A 25,190-nucleotide genomic window follows, 5' to 3' on the forward strand; every position below is an offset into this window, starting at 1 on the left:
GATCCGGAGATCTTGCTGGCCAGGGTAGTTGACTTACACCTTCTAGAGCACGTTGGGTGGCACGGGATACATGCGGACGTGCATTGTCCTGTTGGAACAGCAAGTTCCCTTGCCGGTCTAGGAATGGTAGAACGATGGGTTCGATGACGGTTTGGATGTACCGTGCACTATTCAGTGTCCCCTCGACGATCACCAGTGGTGTACGGCCAGTGTAGGAGATCGCTCCCCACACCATGATGCCGGGTGTTGGCCCTGTGTGCCTCGGTCGTATGCAGTCCTGATTGTGGCGCTCACATGCACGGCGCCAAACACGCATACGACCATCATTGACACCACGGCAGAAGCGACTCTCATCGCTGAAGACGACACGTCTCCATTCGTCCCTCCATTCACGCCAGTCGCGACACCACTGGAGGCGGGCTGCACGATGTTGGGGCGTGAGCGGAAGACGGCCTAACGGTGTGCGGGACCGTAGCCCAGCTTCATGGAGACGGTTGCGAATTGTCCTCGCCGATACCCCAGGAGCAACAGTGTCCCTAATTTGCTGGGAAGTGGCGGTGCGGTCCCCTACGGCACTGCGTAGGATCCTACGGTCTTGGCGTGCATCCGTGCGTCGCTGCGGTCCGGTCCCAGGTCGACGGGCACGTGCACCTTCCGCCGACCACTGGCGACAACATCGATGTACTGTGGAGACCTCACGCCCCACGTGTTGAGCAATTCGGCGGTACGTCCACCCGGCCTCCCGCATGCTCACTATACGCCCTCGCTCAAAGTCCGTCAACTGCACATACGGTTCACGTCCACGCTGTCGCGGCATGCTACCAGTGTTAAAGACTGCGATGGAGCTCCGTATGCCACGGCAAACTGGCTGACACTGACGGCGGCGGTGCACAAATGCTGCGCAGCTAGCGCCATTCGACGGCCAACACCGCGGTTCCTGGTGTGTCCGCTGTGCCGTGCGTGTGATCATTGCTTGTACAGCCCTCTCGCAGTGTCCGGAGCATGTATGGTGGGTCTGACACACCGGTGTCAATGTGTTCTTTTTTCCATTTCCAGGAGTGTATTTCACATACACGTCAGCCTGTCGTCATATGAAGCATACAATAGACTGAATCATTTCATATGACGTGAAACATTACGTAAATCGAATTTCTGTTATTTCTTTAATTTTACGTTATTAAGATCTTTTTTAGTGGGATCGAGAGTTTTGCACCCGACGTCGGTGGATTCTTCTGCGAGCAGATGGCTGTCGCACAATGGCTATGTCGGCCAGAATACAATCTCTGTATATCTCGTTAATGACACCACCCATGCCGAGCTTATACCTCTCCGAGGTTCGCCAGGTAACAACGAACGTAACATGTACATAGATAAAAATAATATAACAGCTTCTACATATATACTGAGTTGGTGCAAAACTTTGTAGCGTTTTCCAAAAGTTTAATAAACACAAAATGTATCAACACACAACAGAGACTTTATTCAACAATAATATAGTCTCTTCATTTTTAATAAGTCTGCCAACGCTGGGGTAACTTCTCGACTCCACGACGTTAGAAATCAAATACTTTTGAGGCGAAGAACTCGCCGAGCCATGTTTGGAGGGCATTTTCATCCGGAAAGGAAGTTCCTTCAAGGTTGCTCGATAGAGAGCGGAAAAGATGAAAATCCGATGGCGCAAGTCCAGGTGAATAAAGTGGGTGCGAAATAACTTCCCAACCCAACTCCCGTGTAGTCTAGCAGAATGTGCGTTATTGTGGAGTGGCATCAATTCGGGCAGTCTTCGTGGACGTTATTTTTGGGTTGTGTCTGCAAGACGACTCAATCCTTGACAATAAATGTCATCAGTGATGGTTGCGTCTCGGGGCGGAAATTCGTTGTACACCACACTGTCGCCGTTGTACGACGTGCATAACACTATCTTTTGTGGATGCGCGCAGGTCTTTGTACGGGAGTTGCTGCTTCATTTGGACTCAGCAATTCCTCGTCACCAGTAACGATACAGGATAGAAATGATTGGTGTTGTTCAGGAACAAATTGATGACGAGTAAGCAGAGATGCACATATGACCACCCGCTGATTTGTGTGATTTTGGTTTACAGCATGCGGTGCCCATACACCCGACTTTTTAATCTTCCACACTGCATGCAAATGTCGCTCGATGGTGGAATGATCACACTTCATCCCATATACAAGAGCCCGTGTACACTGAAGTGAATCATTGTGGATTATTGCGTTTGTGCGATCTGCATTAAACTCCCTAAGATATTCCTGAACGTGGAGAGTCACTAATGTCAAAACGACCATCTTTAATACGAAAAAACCGTTTTTTTGCCTTGCTCTGTCCAATGGCATTATCCTCATATACGTCGAAAATGTTTCTGGCTGCCTCCGCTGTTGTCACTCCTCTTTTGAACACAAACAGAAGAATATATCATAAATGTTCCCATTTCTCCACTTGGTACTGCATTTCCTAGCGTCCACAGCTCCATTCACTATCTTCAAACAACAAAATGACAGCATGTGAACTCAAATAGCAACAATGAACTACAAATAAAAAACGACAGTCGATAAATATGTCCGTAGCTACCGGAATATCAATACGCAATACAAAAACGCTATCTCATGGACGAATCTGATATTACCACAATAAAACCTTTTTACACTATAATGAACTTGCACCGTACCACTCGATTACGCTGGACGGTAATGCGGCATGAGGAGGAAAACATTTTTGTAGCGCTACAAGTTACGTATATGGTAAGAAACTGTTGCTTCCGAACGTATTCTACATCAAGTAATTTGATGCTAATGTCAATAGTCACGGTCATACAGTTCCACTTGACTTACTGATGTCAGCGATTCGAACACCGGTGGTGATACAGGGTGAATGTCAACTCCAGCGTCAAAATTTCGGATGTTGTTCATGGATATTTTCAGAAAATTTTGGTATGAGGGACCTGTGGTCCCCTGTGGCCGATACATAGTAATAGTATTTCGTTTGAGTTCTTGCTACCATTTATCTTTGTATCTGTACTGCACGCAGAACGTCTGCACAACAGTGCAATTGTCGCCTAGACTCTGATTCACGATGGTGGTCCGCTCAGGTAGAGGCTCGGATGCGGGTTGCAGTGTTGCCGATTCCAAGCGACAGCTGCGGTACGTGTACAGAGAGGTTTAGTGCTTGAAGAAAGAGTAAATGGTTCAAATGGCTCTGAGAACTATGGGACTTAACTACTGTGGTCATCAGTCCCCTAGAACTTAGAACTACTTAAACCTAACTAACCTAAGGACATCACACACATCCATGCCCGAGGCAGGATTCGAACCTGCGACCGTAGCAGTCGCGCGGTTCCGGACCGCGCGCCTAGAACCGCTAGACCACCGCGGCCGGCCGAAGAAAGAGTATATTCTGCAAATTATGTCAGAGAGTTTGTTGCGTACCACTATCATCAGCCATGACAACTTGCAATAAATAGAATAAAAATTGCTAAATAGCTCGCTACGATCATGTTTAAGGCTTGCACTGACCACGACGTTTGCAGGAGAGCGCTCGAAGCAGTGTTAAACACTAAGTGGCGGTCGGAAAATGTGTGACGTCAGGTGCGCAGATCAAGCCTAAACTCGACCGCCGGCGTTTGTGACACCAACTACACTGGTGTCCAAAGTTAATGCAACAAACGACTATTTCCTCGTTCTGTGTCTAATTCACTATGTAATCATACAAACTGTTAAAAGATTTCCATACGATTGTGACCTGCACAGAAGATGGCATTTCGGTGATCGGAAAAGCACGCCAACGATGACGTCAGCGGACCTATCAAACGGAGTAATGTTTGCCGGGTAGTCCCACATTCACACTTGCTGTCAACACTGTCACAGACAGTGCAGTATGGCACAGAGAAGACGCCTACCAGACTCTCTGCGGTGGAGGGCCATAGGAGGAATTGAAGCAGGACAGTCGGAGACTGATGTGGCCCGACGGCTTAATGTGAATCGCTCTGTTGTTTCTCAAAAATGGTTCAAATGGCTCTGAGCACTATGGGACTTCTATGGTCATCAGTCCCCTAGAACTTAGAACTACTTAAACCTAACTAACCTAAGGACATCACACAACACCCAGTCATCACGAGGCAGAGAAAATCCCTGACCCCGCCCGGAATCGAACCCGGGAACCCGGGCGCTGTTGTTTCTCAGTTGTGACGACAGTTTATAGAGACCGAATCTGTATCATGAAGACTAGGGCAGGACCGATCACGTGTGAAATCAGATAGAGAGAACGGTTATTTGGCTGTAAGGGCACGACGGTAAAGCCTCACTCAGTTAGTACTGCGCAGCAACTGGCATCTGACCTCGCAGCATCCACTGAACGTGTTGTATCGAAGCAAACGGTGTACAGGACGCTTCGACGGAGTGGCCTTTATTACCGGAGATCTGCTGTATGTGTGCCTCTGACGCGTCTTCACGGAAGGGAACGTCTAGAGTGGAGTCATCAACGTACCAACTGGACAGTCGGAGGGTGGGCCAGTGTTCTTTTCACAGATGAGTCCCGATTGGGTCTGGAGAGTGATTCTCGATGGGTTCGCATCTGAAGGGAATGTGGAACACTGATTTTGAGACGCGAACGTTGTGGAAAGAGACCGATATCGAGAAGGATTGCTAATGGAGTGGGCAGGGATTATGTTGATCACTCGAACACCTCATTGTGAAATTGTACAACCGAATCGGCAAGGTTTAGCTGCTGTCAGGTACCGTGACGAGGTCTTGAGAGCTCATGTACCGCTGTTGCGAGGTGCTGTGCGCCCACACTTCGAAATGATGGTCGATAGTGCTCGACCTCATACAGCACGAGTGGTTGATGTTTTTGGAAACGGAAGATACTGCACGTATGGCGTGACTCGCTCGCTGTGCCGATCTGAATCCCACAGAACATGTCTGGGATGCACTAGGGAGACGGGTGCATCAAGTCAGCATTCACCAACCACTCTCCAAGACTTGCAGGCAGCTCCACAGGAAGGACGGGCGTTATTGCCTCAGCTTAACGCTAATGACGTTATTCGCGTTATTCACAGTGTGCTTGTCGTTGTCAGGCCTGTATTGCTGCCAGAGGTAGCCACACCCCGTACTGAGCACATTTAACAGTTGTCGGAATGTGTGTGCAAATCTGTTAAATTCGGAAAAAAATGAAGAACATTTTCGTGTACTGCTATGCATCTTGCAGTTATTTACGTCCTACATTCTTTAAATTGTTCCTACTTTGATATCACCTGTTTACACTGTTTTATGGCAGAATAAACGCAACGTTGCAAAACTTCTGTTCTGGGTGTATTGTTCGAAGTTCCATTCTCACAGCACTTGTTGTTGACAAATGTAATGCTCGCTTCACTCTTCGCTCTCTATCTTGCACCATTGCTGCCCAGTTGTACCTCGTTTTTCTTCCCCTGCAGTATTACTTGTACAATGATACGCAGCACATTAGGTAGAACTTCTAATGAAGAGTTGGCCAGAATGCACCTTATGTCTGAGTTAATTGAATGCATGGAAGAGTGGCACAACTACACTGCTGAGCTGTTCATTCAACGATGGCAAGCTCATCAAAATGCAATTCTGTTGCGTCTTAGGGTTGTTTCACTACTCTGCATTTAATGCATTTAATGCTGTACTTTTTGGTGACTGCATATTGCAGGTTTGTTTCACTGTTGTGAAAATATTTTCGAGGAAACAAACATTATTTATAACATTGATTCAGGTGCCATATGATGGTCGTTAACCGAAACCGGTAGCAAATTAATAAAGTGTCGTAATACGGTCAAGTGTCATGAATTTCCCGCTACTGACAGTTGGCTGAAGGAAACATATGAAACTCATTGGCCTAACCAATCGAATGAATCGTAATTGCATTACTAGAGTGTAACGATTCACGAGAGCCCAAGACCCCCTTATAACAAAATACTCAGAAAATATCCCTTGCCGGCCGGGGTGGCCGAGCAGTTCTAGGCGCTACAGTCTGGAACCGCGCTACCGCTGCGGTCGCAGGTTCGAATCCTGCCTCGGGCATGGATGTGTGTGATGTCCTTAGGTTAGTTAGGTTTAAGTAGTTCTAAGTTCTAGGGGCCTGATGACCTCAGATGTTAAGTCCCATAGTACTTAGAGCCATTATATCTTCCTGTAAGTCAGCAAGCTCGCTAGGCGTGGACACAAATTTCATGTCCATAGTACAAATGGTTCAAATGTCTCTGAGCACTATGGGACTTAACTGCTGAGGTTATCAGTCCCCTAGAACTTAGAACTACTTAAACCTAACTAACCTAAGGACGTGACACACATCCATGCCCGAGGCAGGATTCGAACCTGCGACCGTAGCGGTCGCGCGGTTCCAGACTGTAGCGCCTAGAACCGCTCGGCCACTCCGGCCGGCTCCATAGTACAGGCAGAGCCGTACCGAGGTCATCGCCGCTCCTTAGTTCCCCCTCCCCCACCTCCTGTAAAATTATTTTTCTACAACATTCTCTACGCAGAGCTAGCAAATTTTATGATGTAGAAAATAGTTTTAGTAAAAATGAAGCATTGTTTAAAATGTAGTTCAATGAAGTATACTGATGACACGTATTGTAAAAGTAGTATCTCCTGCACTTGTTTTGCTTGCTTCCCGTGCCCTCGCATCTCGCTCCAGTCCCATGTCGGCAGAAATCGATAAAAATCGGACGCCTTCTGTCAAATAGCGCATTTGCTTCATCATCCGCTCGCCTTTTGGAGCCTACAGTACCGTATCGAAGTAGCAGCAAGAAATCAATTGCCGAACATCAGCGAGCGGTGTAGCTGGCAGCTGCGTGAGCCAAGTGCACTGTTGCCAAGTAAACTGTGTTAGACTGAGGTTGCAGTGGCACCGCGACTGGTGGTTTCCGCCGACGACCGACATCGGCCTAAGACAGTCGATCTTTTCTAATCAGTACCCCACTATACGCACGGGTCGCATTGTACCATCCTTATCGTCCCTCGTCCCAACTTGCAGATTTCGGACGATAATCGGCGAAATTCATATCAGTTTGTTTTCATAGGTCAAATCGACCGACGTAAACACGTACGGCGTAAGTACTGTGAGTAGCTTATTAGTAAAAGAAAGAGTGAGTTTGTAGCATTTTGAGGAAGAAAAATATCATAATCGGGATATAGTTCGGAAGCTATGAACTGAAATCACAAGACTGTGGGAAACCACAATAGGCAACACTTTTATCGCAAATTTTACGTGTGTATTATAATATGAAAACATAATTTGTTCAAGTGAGGAGGATGGCTTCCTTACCGGCCAGAGTGGCCTAGCGGTTCTAGGCGCTACAGTCTGGAACCGCGCGACCGCTACGGTCACAGGTTCGAATCCTGCCTCGGGCATGGATGTGTGTGATGTCCTTAGTTTGGTTAGGTTTCAGTAGTTCTAAGTTCTAGGGACTGATGACCTCATCAGTTAAGTCCCATGGTGCTCAGAGCCACTTGCACCATTTTGATGGCTTCCTTACTGCTATTGCAGTGGATATTTTTTGGTTTGTGGTAGGTAGATATTACCTGTTTACAACTTATTGTTGTTGTTTTCGTTGCAGTAGGGTGGTGATTCTGTTATAAGAAGTGGTTTCAAAATGTGTTGTATGTGTTTCCATTTTTCAGTGCTTTAGGTGTTTAGACCATCTTATTCTAAACTTTTTGCTTATCTTTCACACGTATGCTGAATGACAGTCGTTGAAGGTTAATTGATAGATGTCTGCACAGCTTCAAATAAATGCTGCAAAACCGAGTGTTTGTATTTTTATTTTTCAATGTCTACACGAATCATGTTGATTATGTAAAAGAACTTTTTCCCTTTCATCTCATACATTCATAAGACTTGTCTGGTTATTCCGATAGCTGGGGACGATGTGTACAGTACTTACCACGTTATTTCCGAGACAGATATGTACCTCATTCAGATGCATTCGGCATCTTTTTAATAACAAAGGCGGCATTGCAGCTCTCGTCTCCAAGCACAGAGGCGTCGTGGTACCCATCCCACCCTCTACATACACATCTGCAGCATACTCTGCAAGCCGCCTCATGGTGTGTGGCAGAGGGTACTTCTGGTACCTCTAACTGATCCCTCCTACCACATTGTACTCGCGAATGGCACATGGGAAGAACGATTATCAGTAAGCATCTCGAATTTTCTTGTCGTCGTCATTACGCGAAGTGTATGTGGTAGGAAGTAATATGTTGTCAGACTCTTCCTCGAAAACTTTCAATAGTAAACATCTCCGCAGTGCACAACGTCTCTTTTGTAACGTCTGCCAATGAAGTGTGTTTAGCATCTCGGTAACGCTATCACGCTTACGAAAAGATCCCGTGACGAAACACGACACCCTCCGTTGGATCTCGTCTATCCCTTGTATCAGTTCTACCTTGTGAAGATCCCAGATTGCTCAACAGTACTCAAGAATCGGAAGAATAAGCGCCTTGTAAGCCACATTTCCGTAAGATTCTTCCTCTGAATCTTAGCCTGGCATCTCTTTTTTCGTTCTATTTGTTTTATCTGATCATTCCGCTTAAGATCGCTCTGCATAGTTAGTCCCAGACATTTTACGGTAGATAATGTTTCCAGTAGCGTGTCATAAATGGTGTAATTGTACAGTAGTGGGCTTCTTTCTCCGTGTATGCTCAATATGTCACATTTATTTACGTTCAGTGTCAATTGCCAGAGCCGCCACAATTCATCAGTCCTCTGCAGGTCATTCTGCGCATCGATACTGTCTTCCGGCATCGCTACTTTCTTACAGACAACCGCATCGTCTGCAAAGAGTCTTAAGGAGAATTTGATGCTTTCTACTAGATCATTGACATATGCTGTAAACAATAACGGTCCTATGACGCTTCCTTGCGGAGTTTACATCTGTCCATCTAAAATCTAACCTGCTTCAGACAGATTCTAATCTAACCTAACCTAACCTTTTTGACCCCACCAAAAACTGTCAAAAGGTGCAAATCCCCGTGGTGTGTGGGTGTGAAATAGTACCAGAATGATGGAACTACCCAGACTCCGTCACACACCACGTTTCACCAGATGTAAAATTTTAATTGCCCAACGGAATCGCTGTGTCAAAAATGACCCTCACATGGAATCTTGAATTGGGGAATTGCTACCAAATCCTACTGAATGGCAATTTTTGGTGTCGATAAATAACAATAATAATAACTAAGTGATGGTAACTGCAAGTTACCTAAAATGAAATACAAATAAAATTAAAATTGATGTTTTAATATACTAAAAGCAATGACGTGGCAAAAGACTCAGTGGCATGACTATTAGAAAAAGTGATTGCAACAGCGGTATGAAGCAATTAGGACAACACTACTGTATCCTAGCGGCACATTCAATCACTTATACGAATGCAACCCACTGAACGTTTTAGTTACTCCAGTGGCTGACAGAATAATAAATCAAAACGATACTACCACTGGAATAGGGATTAGCGGCACTGTGGCAACCGTACGTCCCCTTTCCAAACATCAACGCTTACCTATTGCCGGCGCTGGCGCATACTCTCACCAGTCTACAGCGGCGGTAAGTTGGCTGCGCGTGGTCGCATGTGAAGAACGAGAACCTCGCTCGTGAGGACCTCGACACCTTGAAGTCACATTCGCCGTGCGAACTGAGAGTCCCCTACGTCTAAAGCCACCGACCTTTTACCTTCCACCTCCAAACCAAGACTGAAGACTGTCCCTGATCCCGACACTGCTGTTTTCGCCATCCCTTGATTGCTCTAGAAATTCCCGTCTGACGTCAGAAGGCGATGGGCGATTCAGAGCGTTAGTTATACACTTCTGAATTTTCAGAAGGGTAACAAATGCGACAGGAACACTACGAGGCTTCCCCTCTCAGCGCAAATGCCCAGACATTCCAACACTTGTCATTTCTCACCATAAATTATTAGGCGGCAGCCAGCACTTGAGATTACCGCCCTCAGTCTTCTACAAAGCTGAAACGTGTCGAACACTGCGAACGCCGAATTAGCTTGATAGACAGAGGAGTTCCGTGAGCCCTGTCAGGTCGCTCCTTGACGCGCGTAAGCTGGAGGAAAGCCTCTGAATGCCATGTGGTCTCCCTTGTACCTTTTTTGTGTGGACTGAGCGGTTCTCACGCATCCTTAGAATACAACTATAAGCTTCCACCACAGGCACTGTAGTTTTACTCTGAAGCGCCAAAGAAACTGGTATAGGCATGATTATTCAAATACAGAGGTATGTAAACAGACAGAATACGGCGCTGCGGTCGGCAACGCCTATACAAGACAATAAGTATCTGGCACAGTTGTTAGATCGATTACTGCTGCTACAATATCAGGTTATCAAGATTTAAGTGAGTTTGAACATGGTAGCCGGCAGGGGTGACCGAGCGGTTCTAGGTGCTACAGTCTGGAACCGTCCGACCGCTACGGTCGCAGGTTCGAATCCTGCCTCGGGTATGGATGATGTCCTTAGGTTAGTTAGGTTTAAGTAGTTCTAAGTTGTAGGGGACTGATGACCTCAGAAGTTAAGTCCCATAGTGCTCAGAGCCAATTGAACCATTTTTTTGAACGTGGTCTTATAGTCGACGCACGTGCGATAGAACACAGCATCTCCGGGACAGCGATGAAGTGGGTATTTTCCCGTACGACCATTTCGTGTGTGCACCGTGAATATCAGAAATCTGGTAAAACATCAAATCTCCGACATCGCTGCGGCCGGAAAAAGATCCTGCAAGGGCGGGACCAACGACGACTGAAGAGAATCATTCAACGTGACAGAAGTGCAGCCCTTCCTCGGATTGCTGCAGATTTCAATGCTGGGCCATAAACAAAAATCAGCGTGTGAACCATTTAACGAAACATCATCGGTAGGGGCTTTTGGAACCGAAGGCCCACTCGTGTATCCTAGTTGACTGCATGGCACAAAGCTTTACGCCTCGCCTGGATCCGTCAACACCGACATTGGACAGTTTATGACTGGAAACATGTTGCCTGGTCGGACGAGTCTCGTTTCAAATTGTATCGAGCGGATGGACGTGTACGGATGTGGAGACAACCTCATGAATCCATGGACCCTGCATGTCAGCAGGAGAGTGTTCAAACTGGTGGAGGCTCTGTAATGGTATGGGGCGTGTGCAGCTGGAATGGTACGGGACTCCTGATGCGTCTAGATACTGCTCTGACAGTTGATACATACGTAAGCATCCTGTCTGACCACATGCATCCATTCATGTCCATTGTGCATTTCGATGGGCTTAGGCAATTCCAGCAGGACAGTGCGATACCCACACATCCAGAATTGCTACGAAGTGGCTCCATGAACAGTTTTCTGAGGTTAAACACGTCGTCTGGCCAGCAAATTCCCCAGACATGAACATTATTGAGCATATGTGGAATGCCTTGCAACGCTCTGTTCGGGAAATATCTCCACCCCCTCGTACTCTTACGGATTTTTGGACAGCCTCACAGGATTCAGGGTGTCAGTCCCCCCCCTCCCCCCCCCCCCCCCCCCCCCAACACTACTTCAGATGTTATTCGAGTCCATGCCACGTCGTGTTGCGGCACTTCTACGTGATCACGGCGGCCCTACACGATATTAGGCAGGTGTACCAGATTGTTTGGCTGTTCAGGGTATAAAATACTGGGGCTGTTCCATAAAGAATGATCATAATTTTTTTTGACAACATACCTTTACCCATCCTCATAATTTTGATGGTTCTTCTCAAAGTAGTCTCCCGTGAATGCGATGCACTTGTCCCAGCGTCTCTGCCAATCTTTAAATACATCCTGGAAACCATTTTTTGAGAGGGCCTTCAAAATCGCCTCTGCAGTCTTCACCACTTCTTCTAATGATTGATAATGCCTCCCACGAAGGCGTTTCTTCATGTTAAGGTGTAGAAAAAAGTCACATGGGGCTAAATCAGGACTATAGGGAGGGTGAGGTGAGCGATGCTGTTCACGTTGATTTTTGCAAGATATTCAGCAACAACATTGGCAATATGCGGCCGCGCATTATCGTGGTGCAGCATCTAGCCTGCTTCACGAGTCTTTTGCGCCTGATATGGACTTGCAATGTTTTCAGAACATCCCTGCATATTGTCCAGTTACTGACGTGTGTGCAGGTACAACAGGCTGATACATCAGTCCATTAATATCAAAGAGTGGGATGACCCTACTTTCCCAGCAGAAGCAACCACTTTTGCTTTTTTGGGGGCTGGTGATGAAGGAGATTTCCACGCTGAACTTTGCTGTTTGCTGTCTGGATCAAACTGATGATGTAGCCAAGTTTCATCAGCTGTGATTACATTTGAAAGAAATTTCGGGTCTTCCTCTAACATCAACTTTAACTCCATGCAGACCTGCACGCGAATGACCTTTTGTTCGGGAATCCAGTCCTGGAACCCATCGCTTACTAACACGTGTCATGTGTAATTTTTCTGTCATCAACGTGTGGGTGGCACCCAATGAAACGTTCAGTATTTCAGAAAGTGATCTTAAGGTAATTCGTGGATCCTCTCTCACGATGACAGCAGCAGTGTTGATGTTTTCTTCCGTAAGAGCAGCAACTGGAGCACCACCGGGTCCATCTTCGTTTGAAATTGATTGTCTCCCCTCTTTCAACATTTTAAATCCCCTTCGAGCTGAGCTGTAGGGAAGAACAGACTCTCCATAGGTCTCCTGTAACATTGTTTAGGCCTCAGCTGAAGATTTGTTGAGACGAAAGCAGAATTTCAAAGCTGCATATTGTTCCTCGCGTGTTACGTCCATTGCAGCGATAGGCGATACTGAACATGTCTGACCTTGCCTGCCTCTTACAGGCGGGAACCAGGAGTCGCAACAATGAAACTACTACGGCGTGTTTGTTGAACATTAAGTTAACAGCATATCATATGATTAAATTTTAGTGCGAGAAATTATGACCATAAAAAATTATGATCATTCTTTATTGAACAGCACTAAATAACGTCATGATACTTTTAGCATGATGAAACTGAAGAGTCCTGCATACCGGCAATCGGGACGAGGGGCAGATGAGTTTAGTATATAAATGGAAGTAAGCAAGCGAGACGGCTTGTAACGTTTCAAGGGGATCGCACGTACTGAGGCCAAGCTGTCAGCCGACGTTACCGGCCGACCTCCGGCGACGGAGTCTGGAAATGGTCGCCTGTGCCGCTCTTAACGCAGCCTTAACGCTAGACGTCTGTTCGGTGGTGGTCGCGTCTTTACGATGCTATTTGGGCTAAATGGCGCTGTAGAAATGACAATGTGGCAGCAGCGTGCCATTAAGCCGCGTCCATACAGGACGCGACGCGCTGCGCCCTGCCGCGTTTCCTTGGTTTTCGGCGACGCGGCGCAGTGCGGCCGGTTTGGAAGCGGCTTTTACAGTCACGGGCCGAGGTGGAGGCTTCTTCTGGAAGGCAGAAGACGGGAAGACGAGGGGTACGACAATTCACGTATCTCTCTGGTTAATTATTTCTTTCTTGTCTTTTTTTTTGGTCAGTTTTTGCGTGCCCTCTGAGCCTGCGCTTGGGATGGCAGTTATCGCCGAAACCACCGGTTTTGGGTTACATCGTTTTCTTTCTCCCTGGTCAGTCTAGCCTGACTGTTAAAATCGCTCAAAACAACCGGTTTCTGAAATAATTGTTTTTCGGGTTTTTGTTTCTTTTATTTCGCGTAATAATCGTAGAAGTCTAACAAAGATTGAAAATTTTTAACTCTTATAGCTTCAAGATACATAGAATCAAAGTATTAAATTAAACAGGCATATAAAAGAAAACTTCGTCCGTCCAGTGTTCGCTGCTTTTCTCGAAAAGTGGTAAGTGGCTGAATACTAGAAAAGAATCACCGATATTATCGTATTGATTCTAATTTTTTGAAATTCTACCCAAAAATCATGTTGTAGTGAGGGAGCATAGCAATATTTGGGCAATACGAGTAGTCAGTGCTGAATGGTGAAAACGGAGGCTGAGGAACTATGTTTTCGTGCTAATTTGTCCGTTTTCAGGGGCTACAAGCAGATAAAGCCATACTATCTAGACATCGGCATCAGATCAGCCACTTTCCACTATGATTGTGCATTATAAATATACTGTTGTTAGTTTTTTTAAATTTATTAATGTTACCGTAAACTCTAAATGCGAGCCCGCATCTCGTGGTCGTGCGGTAGTGTTCTCGCTTCCCACTCCCGGGTTCCCGGGTTCGATTCCCGGCGGAGTCAGGAATTTTCTCTGCCTCGTGATGGCTGGGTGTTGTGTGATGTCCTTAGGTTAGTTAGGTTTAAGTAGTTCTAAGTTCTAGGGGACTGATGACCATAGATGTTAAGTCCCATAGTGCTCAGAGCCATTTGAACCATTTTCTAAATGCGAACTTTTTGGATTAGGCTTTACCGTGACTGTTACTGACATTAAATGAAACAACAAGTTCACTGTTACCAGCCACCATTTTATTTATATCCACGACGCGTTTCGAATGTTTAAACCTCCATCATCTGGTGGATTTACATTAGTTAGTATTACATTTGTGTGTGTGTTGTGTTACGATTTTTGGAGGAACTTGTGCCACTGCCTCCAGTGGTCACAGGTGCCTCTTGCTGTCTAACGCATCACATGTATACACAATGTGGCAGTATACATGTGATGTGTTAGACAGCAAAAGGCACCTGTAACCACTGGAGGCAGTGGCACAAGTTCCTCCAAAAATCGTAACACAACACAAAAAATGGTTCAAATGGCTCGGAGCACTATGGGACTCAACTGCTGTGGTCATAAGTCCCCTAGAACTTAGAACTACTGAAATCTAACTAACCTAAGGGCATCACACACATCCATGCCCGAGGCAGGATTCGAACCTGCGACCGTAGCGGTCGTGCGGTTCCAGACTGTAGCGCCTTTAATCGCTCGGCCACTCCGGCCGGCTGACACAACACACACACACACAAATGTAATACTAACAAATGTAAATCCACCCGATGATGAAGGTTTAAACTTTCGAAACGCGTCGTGGAAATAAATAAAACGGTGACTGGTAACAGCGAACTTGTTGTTCATACCGTAAACTCCTTCCTCTTTTACTGTTTCATAGAAATGGCAGACAAACCTGTAATATCTTAAGGCAAATGAATTCTACTTCTCTGTTTCGTCACTTCGTAAAGATATTTCCAGACTGTCGTTGTTGCCATTTTGCAGCATAATGGATGTCCGGTGACGACAGCGAAGAGTACCGTATAGATCACATGGGGGCAAGTCTTGCTCACTTCACCTATACTCGTATCTTGAGCCACGACACACGGCAACAGGGACATTATTGTCTCTGTAATGCTGTACCAATTCTTATGCCATGTGTTTGTTGCTCGATTCTGTCGACATTGCTGTTAGAAGGGCACTGATAGCTTTTCCCATTTTCGGTAATTACACAATATTTCAAAACAATGCAGATTTTATCTATGAAAATTTCTTCTTTTTAGAGAAAGGTTTATTTAAAACGAAAAATTTTAGCACCGATGCTACGGCGAGTTGTTATTTCGGTTTTGTACTCGATTATTAGTAAGAAATTAAAAAACACCTCCTACAACCGAGACCAAGAAATACCGAAAAATACTGGTTAATCGGAAATAAAGCACCGTTATCGGTTTTAACCGCTCGGTTTTTCCCATCCCTAGCCTGCGCCCTTGACGAGGGCCTATCTCGCCACTTCCTCCGTACGGCTCCGTGTACAGCATGTGTTCCCCGATTTTTAAAAGGCTCTGATACTGAGAGAGCGTGGAGGGGCGGGGGAGAAGACATTGATCCGACGCGTAGCTGCAATTGTTACCAACGTCAGCAGTGGGTTCATCTGATGAGGAACGCACATTCTTCGTCGAAGAGTTCATTAAAAATGACGTGTCGCCAATCGGTAGTGTATGAGCCGCTGCGCCATTTTGTTCAAACGAAGCATTTTTTTACCCAACATTCACTGAACTTCTCTGCCAAATATGGTCTGATAAAGTGCGTAGCTTTGCGAAATAGGGACCAGTAACAGTAACAGTTGGTAGACAGTGTACGTACCACGTCCATCCGGTGTTTGGTCATTGGGAACAAAGGAAGGAAGGAAGATTACGGTTTAACGTCCCGTCTCGAAAAAGTAATGATGGAAAGGGAAATCAGCCGTCACTTCTTAAAAGGAATAATTGCTGCGATTTAGGAGAATCACGGAAAACCTAAGACTGCATGGCCATACTGAGATTTGAACCGTCGTCCTCTCGAGAGGTCGTATGGATGGTTACCCAATTAAAGAAAACGATATGCAGTACGACTGGAAATTTCAGACAAACACTTTATGCATTCAAAGAGAAATCGTCGTCAGAAATCGTACAGCCGAATGGACAGAACCACAGCCGCCATTTATTTATTTACACGTCAAGTTCCGTAGGACCAAATTGAGGAGCAAATCTCCAAGGTCTTGGGACGTATCAGTACATGAAGTTACAACATAAAAGTAATAACAGATAAAAATAAAATGTTTATGAACCCGAAAAAAGTCGAGCCATAAGTTTAAGTAAACGCAGTCAACAATACAACAAGAATCAGCTTAATTTTTCGAGGAACTCCTCAACAGAATGGAATGAGTGACCCATGAGGAAATGCTTCAGTTTCGATTTGAAAGCGTTTGGATTACTGCTAAGATTTTTGAATTCTTTTGGCAGCGTATTGAAAATGGATGCAGCAGTATACTGCATACCATTCTGGACAAGAGTTAAAGAAATCCGATCCAAATGCAGGTTTGATTTCTGCCGAGTATTAACTGAGTGAAAGCTGCTTATTCTTGGGAATAAACTAATGTTGTTAACAAGAAATGACAGTAAGGTCAATGGCAAAATACCCAGACTGGTGAAAAGCGGTCGACAAGAGGTTCGTGAACTTACACCACTGATTGCCCGAACCACACATTTCTGAGCCAAAAATATCTTTTTAGAATGGGAGGAGTTACCCCACACATAATACCATACGACATAACCGAATGAAAATAAGCGAAGTAGACTAATTTTCGTGTCGAACGATCACTTACTTCAGATACCGTTCGAATAGTAAAAATGGCAGCATTAAGTCTCTGAACAAAATCCTGTACGTGAGCTTCCCATGACAGTTTACTATCTGTCTGAACTGTTCAGTTTCACTAATCATATGCCCATTCTGTGAAATTAAAACGTCGGGTTTTGTTGAATCGTCTGTTAGGAACTGTAAAAACTGAGACTTACTGTGATTTAACGTTAGTTTATTTTCTACAAGCCATGAACTTACGTCATGAACTCCACTATTTGAAATCGAGCCAGTGTTGCACACATCCTTTAGTACAAAGCTAGTGTTATCAGCAAACAGAAATATTTTAGAGTCACCTATACTACAGGGCATATCAAATGGTTCTGAGCACTATGGGACTTAACATCTGTGGTCATCAGTCCCCTAGAACTTAGAACTACTTAAACCTAACTAACCTAAGGACATCACACACATCCATGCCCGAGGCAGGATTCGAACCTGCGACCGTAGCACAGGGCATATCATTTATATAAATAAGAAACAGGAGTGGCCCCAACACTGATTCCTGGGGCACCCACAATGATTGTACCCTACTCAGATGTCACATCACAGCCATTCTCAACACTCAATAACGACATTGTGCTGCCTATTGCTAAAGTAGGAGGTGAACCAATTGTGAGCTACTCTCTGTATTCCGTAATAGCCCAACTTCTGGAGCAATATTTTGTGATTAACACAATCAAACGCCTTAGTTAAATCAAAAAAATATGCCTAGTGTTAGAAACTTTTTGTTTAACCCATTCAGTACCTCACTGACAAAAGAGGATATAACATTTTCAGTTGTTAAACGACTTCTAAAGCCTAACTGTACATTTGATAGCAAATCGTGTGACATAAAATGATCAATTATCCTTATGTAGAAAGTCTTTTCAATAACGTTATCAAACATTGATGGCATATAGATAGATTTAAAATTCTCTACATTATCCCTTTTTTCTTTTTTATAAATCAGGTTTACTACTGAGTACCTTAATCGTTCAGGAAACTGACAATTCCTAAGGGAAAAATTACAAATATGGCTAAATACAGGGATAACATGTGCAGCGCATTAGTTTAATATTCTGCTAGGCACTCCATCATAGAGTCCTTAGTCTTCAGTGCTTTAATTATTGACTCATCTCCCCCTGTTGTCTATATCACAAAGGAGTATTTCAGACATCAGTCTCGGAAAGGCATTTGCTAAGAGTGTTATATGATTCACTGTAGAAACTAGATTTTTATTTAATTCAGAAAATGATTGTTGTTTATCAGTAACGGACATATTTTTACTACCAACTGACTTAATATCATCGAACTTGTGCTGCTGAGCAGACACTTCCTTCACAACTGACCATATGGTTTTAACTTTATGCCGTCAATTAGCTATTCTATTTGCATACCACATACTCTTTTCCTTCCTAATAGCATTTTAAGCACCTTACGGTACTGTTTGTAATGGTCTACTGTAGCTTGATTGTGAACACTTGTAACGTTTTGATATAATTCCCACTTTGTTCTACATGATATTCTTATCCCACTGGTCAGCCATCTGGGCTGCCCAATACTGCTAGTACCCTGGTTAGAAAGTTCTAATCGAAAGCAACTCTCAAAGAGCATTAGAAATGTGTTAAGGAAAGCATTATATTTGTCATCTATGTTATTGGCTCTATAAACATCTGCCACTCTTGTACCTTGACGAGGTTATAAAACTTTCAATTGCTGTTGGATTAACTTTCCTACGCAGTCTGTAATTACATGTGACATTTGTTTGAGTACAAAAGCCTTTTAGTGTCAAATTTGTGCATCATGGTCTGAAAGACAATTCACCCTTTTACTAACAGAACGCCCATCTAATAATGAAGAATGAATAAAAGTATTGTCTGTGCCTGTGCTACTGTTCCCCTGCACCCTAGTTGGAAAAAAACACAGTCTGCACCAGATCATATGAATTTAGGAGATCTTTTTCCTTGCACCATCATATACATAATTAATATTGAAGTCACCATATATAACTAATTTCTGGTACTTCCTATAAAGTGAATCAATAACCCTCTCTCTTGCTTGAGCAGAAGTGCTCTGAGGTCAGAGTTAGGGGACCTATAAACAACAACAATCAGAAGTTTAGTTTCACTAAATTTAACTGCCCCTGCACAACATTCAAATATCTGTTCAGTGCAGTGCCGTGGTACATGAAATACTGTTTTTTACGCACATGGCCACTCCCCAACCCCGCAGCCAGCTAACCTATATCCTGGTAAATGAAGCCTTTGAATGGTCAAATTAAGTGGTGCTCCGATATGCCAGTAATTTCGGAGTCAACATCTATAAGCAGTTCACTAACTTTATCTCTGATACCTCTTGTATTTTGACTGAAAAAGCGCAACGGTTCTGTTCACCAAAACATTTATCGGGCCGAAGTGTTTAGAGAATTCTTTACCGAGCTCTAAAAATGCACTATTATAAAATTATGTACACGCTTGAAACGAGTGTAGCACATTTTGAAAGTTTAGAAAGTTACCAGCGGAAAAAAGGTGAATATGTTGTTGTTTAAAAGACTATGATTGGAAAGTGGGGTTCTAGCTGCCTCTTTTACCTACCTCAGCACCTTTAAAATTCTTCCCAAAAATTTTGGCATGGGACGATATTCTCGCAGTTTTTAATGTACAATCAACTTCTCACTGCTACAAGCTCCCGTAACTGTAACTCGTTCACAGCCACTATTTCATCTTTGTATGCCGCTCATACCCATCCACTCCCATAGGCCATTCTCACTCACACATTCATTCCAACTCATTGTCATTATCTCTTTGTGTCTTTCTGTTACTCCCTCTCACTTCCCCCTGTCCCACAACCACAGTCTCCCTCGTTCTCTCCTACTACTACCGACTCCTCTCATTGTCACTGTCTCCCTCTTACTCTCTCTTACTGCTACCATCCCATTCATTTCTTCCCATTGCTATTTCTTTTCTCAGTGTCTTCTTCATTGTTATTGTCATAGACTGTCTCTCATCATCATGGCTCTCACCCAGATCCACTTTCTCCGTCTCTTTATTCTTCTCCCACTGGCACTGCGTCCTTCATTCTTTTACTAGCAATATTCTGTCACTTTCAGTCATATTGCACTGCCACTGTGTCCCTCACATTCTTCCATACTGCCATTGTCTCCTTCGCTCTTTCTACATGACAATCACTGTCTACTATCTTCCTGTATTTACTACTTTTCCGTAGCTTTCCCACTACCACTGTTTCTTTCTCTCACAGAACAAGAAAACCGCATGCTAAAATTTTGGGAAAGGTAGAATGAGGCAGCCGATGACCCACTTTTCAGTCAGGGTCTTTTAAACAGGAGCATATTCGCCTTTTTGGAGGTGCTCATTCCCTTCCTTTCCCTGCCACAGCAGGGCATGTCAGTGATATGTAAAGAACTTTATGGGTCAGCAAAACTTTATGCGAAACTGAAATATCGCAGAACTAAATTTACCCCTTAGACTCGATTTTATGTACACAAAAATTTGGCGTGTGCTTCGGAACTACAATATGGGGTTCACACAAGACTTCTGATGCTAACGGAGACACTTTAAAGTATATTTTTCTGTACTACATCACTTCATGAATTACGTTTTAGCCTCACGCGTGATTTTACGTACGTATTTTCTTGTACAGGAACATTGAGCCTCTGTGTCTCGGAAACGGGTAAATATATCAGGAAAATTTGTAAGGTTCTTCGAGATTCGGATCTTACGAATATATCGTAAAATGTACAGCCACTAGCTACGCATAATCGGTTTAGATTCAGCGGCTGGATTTTGGTACAAGAAAATGGTAAAAAACGCTTTTTGAGGGTTTTCTGAGGGACCCCCCCCCCCCCTTCCAATGAACTAATAAAGATTTTTTAAAATTTGGGAAGATGACGCTTCTTGATGAATGCCTGTAGAAGATACCGTCAAAATTTGAGCAATTTGACGCTGTTATTTACCACTTAGATTTCGCCTCATAACTAATTTTATGTGCATATTTTAGTGGAGAAGTAAGGCGAATTTGAACCTCTGTATCTCGGAAATAGATAAAAGTATGAACAAAATTTTCAGCGGTGTTGGCAATCCGGATATTAGGAATATATATTAAAAATTTCAGCTATTTGCAGGGATAGCCGTTTTGGTACAAGAAAAAGGCCAAAAAACGCTTTTTTTGGGGAGGGGGTGTTCTAAGGAACCGCCCATGAAATAATAAGGATATAGGAAAACGTGAAGATGACACTTCTAGAAAACTACCTATAGAATACACCATTAAAATTTAATCCATTTGGTGCCTTAGTTTGTTTTTAGACTTCGCCACATACCGGATTTTACGTGCGTATTTTACCTGTAGAAGTAGGGCAGCTTTGAACCTCTGTATCTCGGAAACGGTTAAATAATCAACAAAATTTTCAAGTGCGTTTGAGGCGCAGATCTTAGAAATACATCGCAAAAAATTCAGCTATCCGCTGTGCGTAGCTGTCTTGGAACCCGCATCTCGGTTTTAGTGCAAAAAATGGTATAAAAACCCTTTTTTTGGGTTTTTCTAAGGACCGTTCATTAAGTAATCGTGCCTCCATAAACTCCTTAAGCCCGACCGTAGTCCACATCAAACGTAAAAAGAATTAACAGATTTTTTTGTACTTACCTCAGCAAGAGGATGTTTGTAACATTCATATCATAACCTTGTAGTCTAGGTTAGTGCCACTAAGAAAATCCATCTTATGCACTTACAAATGATCCATAGCCCAAGCGCTATCGAAAATACTTGACTCTACCTGGCTATTACCAATACAGTACGAGGTAAGAGCTCCGGAAGAACCCCGTTTTTATCCGCGGCACTTTGGAAAATTTTAGAGAATGCACGCTATCGCATGCGTACCGATATAAAGATATTCTATGAAACATACTCTCCACTATTTTGAAGCAGCTACGCGTAGATTTACTACATCAAATGCACAAAAGATAATCTCATTAAAAAAGTTAACAAATCTGAGAAAGCCGTAATTGTTCACAGTGTGTGTAAAAAACTAAAGGCTACTTCGTTAAACAAAATCTCTGTCATTCAACCTTGCTGGTAAGACTGATGATCAGGTTCTAGGCAAATCGCTAAAAGTAACTGCAGTCTTGGTATTGTCACGACAGGAGGTAGTGTTCATTGATATCAAGAGACAACTTGACATACACTATTCCTAATTTCCTCTGCCCTGGTTTTCGCGACGAGGTCTCGAGATGAAAGAGGCTGGAACGCATTTCTAGTATCTTGGATGTTGTGACAGCTACAACACAGCCACGATGAACAAAGACAAAACAGTAAAAACTTCGTCAGTATTTCAACTTAATGGCCACGAATACACACATCAAAAAAAGTTTTTCATAACCTCTGTTCCGAGAGTTCCGGAAACTGTACAAAAAATTGGAATGGATATCAACACAAACATCATTTCCGCCCATTCTATTGCTCATGACAATCACACATTGCATGTTGTACAACCATACAGCGAGAGCTTCAGAGGTGTTGGTCCAGATTGCTGTATACCCAGTAGCACGTCCTCTTGCATTGATGCATGCCTGTGTTCGTCATGGTATACTATCCACAAGTTCATCAAGGCACTGTTGGTCCAGATTGTCCCACTCCTCAACGGCGATTCTCCCTCATAGTGGTTGGTAGGTCACGTCGTCCATAAACAGCCATTTTCAATCTCAGGAATATTCGATAGGGTTCATGTCTGGAGAACATGATGGTCAGTCTAGTCGAGCGATGTTGTTCGCCGGCCTAAGTGGCCGAGCTGTTCTAGGCGCTACAGTCTGGAACCGCGCTACCGCTACGGTCGCAGGTTCGAATCATACCTCGGTCATGGATGTGTGTTATGTCCTTAGGTTAGTTAGGTTTAAGTAGTTCTAAGTTCTAGGGGACTGATGACCTCAGAAGTTAGGTCCCACAGTGCTCAGAGCCATTTGATGTCGTTGTCCTGAAGGAAGTCATTCACAAGATGTGGCGAAGGGGGCGCGAATTGTCGTTCATGAAGACGAATGCCTCGCCAATATGCTGCCGATATGGTTGCACTATCGGTCGGAGGATGGCATTCATGTATTTTACAGCCGTTACGGCGCTTTCCATGCCATCCCGAAACAGCAGGGAACTTCCACCTTGCTGCACTCGCTGGACTGTGTGTCAAAGACGTTCAACTTGACCGGGTTGCCTCCAAACACGCCTCCGGCGATTGTCTGGTTGAAGGCATATGCGACGCTCAACGGTGAAGATAACGTGACGCCAATCCTGAGCGGTCCATTTGGCATGTTGTTGAGCATATCTGTACCGCGCTACATGGTGTCGTGGTTGCAAAGATGGACCTCGCCATGGACGTTGGGAGTGGAGTTGCGCATCATGCAGCTTATAGCGCACAGTTTGAGTCGTAACACGACGTCCTGTGGCTGCAGGAAAAGCACTATTCAACATGGGGGCGTTGCTGTCAGGGTTCCTCCGAGCCATAATCCGATGTAGCGGTTCTCCGCTGCAGTAGTAGCCCTTGGGCGGCCGGAGCGAGGCATTCCATCAACAGTTCCTGTCTCTCTGTATCTCCTCCATGTCAGAACAACATCACTTTGGTTCACTCCGAGACGTCTGGACACTTCCCTTGTTGTGAGCCCTTCCTGGCACGATCGAACTGCGGTATTGACCGTCTAGGCATGGATGAACTACAGACAACACGAGCCTTTTACCTCCTTCCTAATGGAATGACTGGATCTGATCAGCTGTCGGACCCCCTCCGTCTAATAGGCGCTGCTCATGCTTGGTTGTTTAAGTCTTTTGGGCGGGTTTAGTGACATCTCTGATCAGTCAAACGGACTGTGATACAATATCCACAGTCAACGTCTATCTTCAGGAGTTCTGGGAACTCTTTCCTGTGTGTGTAAATTTGTACCTGAAATATTGCACGTACAAGTGAAATCTGTCGTTTTTTCCTCAGCTTGTGTCTTCCTTACACTCATTTTTTCCGGCTACAAATTATTCCAGAGTGAATTGCTATGAAACAGAGAGTAATTTTAATAATTGTAAACAATTTCAAAAGATTAACTGTATGGACCTAAAACAGTGATAGATGAGTTTTAAACGAAAATTTAAGAAAGAACTTTCGCGTGATGAGTCCCTGCCAAGTAACGTATCTCAATGAAACTTGGACCAAACATAGAAGGAACTGCTGTAGTATAGTAAAGAAGGTAACTGAAAGGATTACGCAATGAGACGAACAGAAATGACAGTTTCATTCGAAGATAATAATTACACTGAAATCACCGCGATTTATAATGCTCTCTTCGACGTTACAAATGACTAGACATGGTTTTTAATAGGCTGAGGGATGAGAGTGTATGCTCTGCAACGTGCTCTCATGCTGGCCACAAGGCGGTCAGGTGTTCTTGTAGTAGGACTTTTCATTCCTCCCCCAGGGCTGTTGACCAGCACTATATGATCTTTGTATGACCGTACTGCAATTCGTTTTCCCAACGCATCCCACACATGCTCAATTGGATTTAAGACGGGGGAGTCGGCAGGCCAGTTCATTCGCCGCATATTCCACGAGACTCAGAGGGCCATAGACACGGGTTCCCAGGTAGATGCCGTGTTTCTTGACTTCCGCAAGGCGTTCGATACAGTTCCCCACAGTCGTTTAATGAACAAAGTAAGAGCATATGGACTATCAGACAAACTGTGTGATTGGATTGAAGAGTTCCTAGATAACAGAACGCAGCATGTCATTCTCAATGGAGAGAAGTCTTTCGAAGTAAGAGTGATTTCAGGTGGGCCGCAGCGGTGTGTCGTAGCACCGTTGCTATTCACAATATATATGAATGACCTTGTGGATAACATTGGAAGTTCACTGAGGCTTTATGGGGATGATGCTGTGGTATATCGAGAGGTTGTAACAATGGAAAATTGTACTGAAATGCAGGAGGATCTGCAGCGAATTGACGCATGCTGCAGGGAATGGCAACTGAATCTCAATGTAGGCAAGTGTAATGTGCTGCGAATACATAGAAGAAAGATCCCATATCACTTAGCTACAATATAGATGGTCAGCAACAGGAAGCAGTTA

The sequence above is a fragment of the Schistocerca americana genome, chromosome 1 (assembly GCF_021461395.2).
Source record: "Schistocerca americana isolate TAMUIC-IGC-003095 chromosome 1, iqSchAmer2.1, whole genome shotgun sequence".
Taxonomy (NCBI): domain Eukaryota; kingdom Metazoa; phylum Arthropoda; class Insecta; order Orthoptera; family Acrididae; genus Schistocerca; species Schistocerca americana.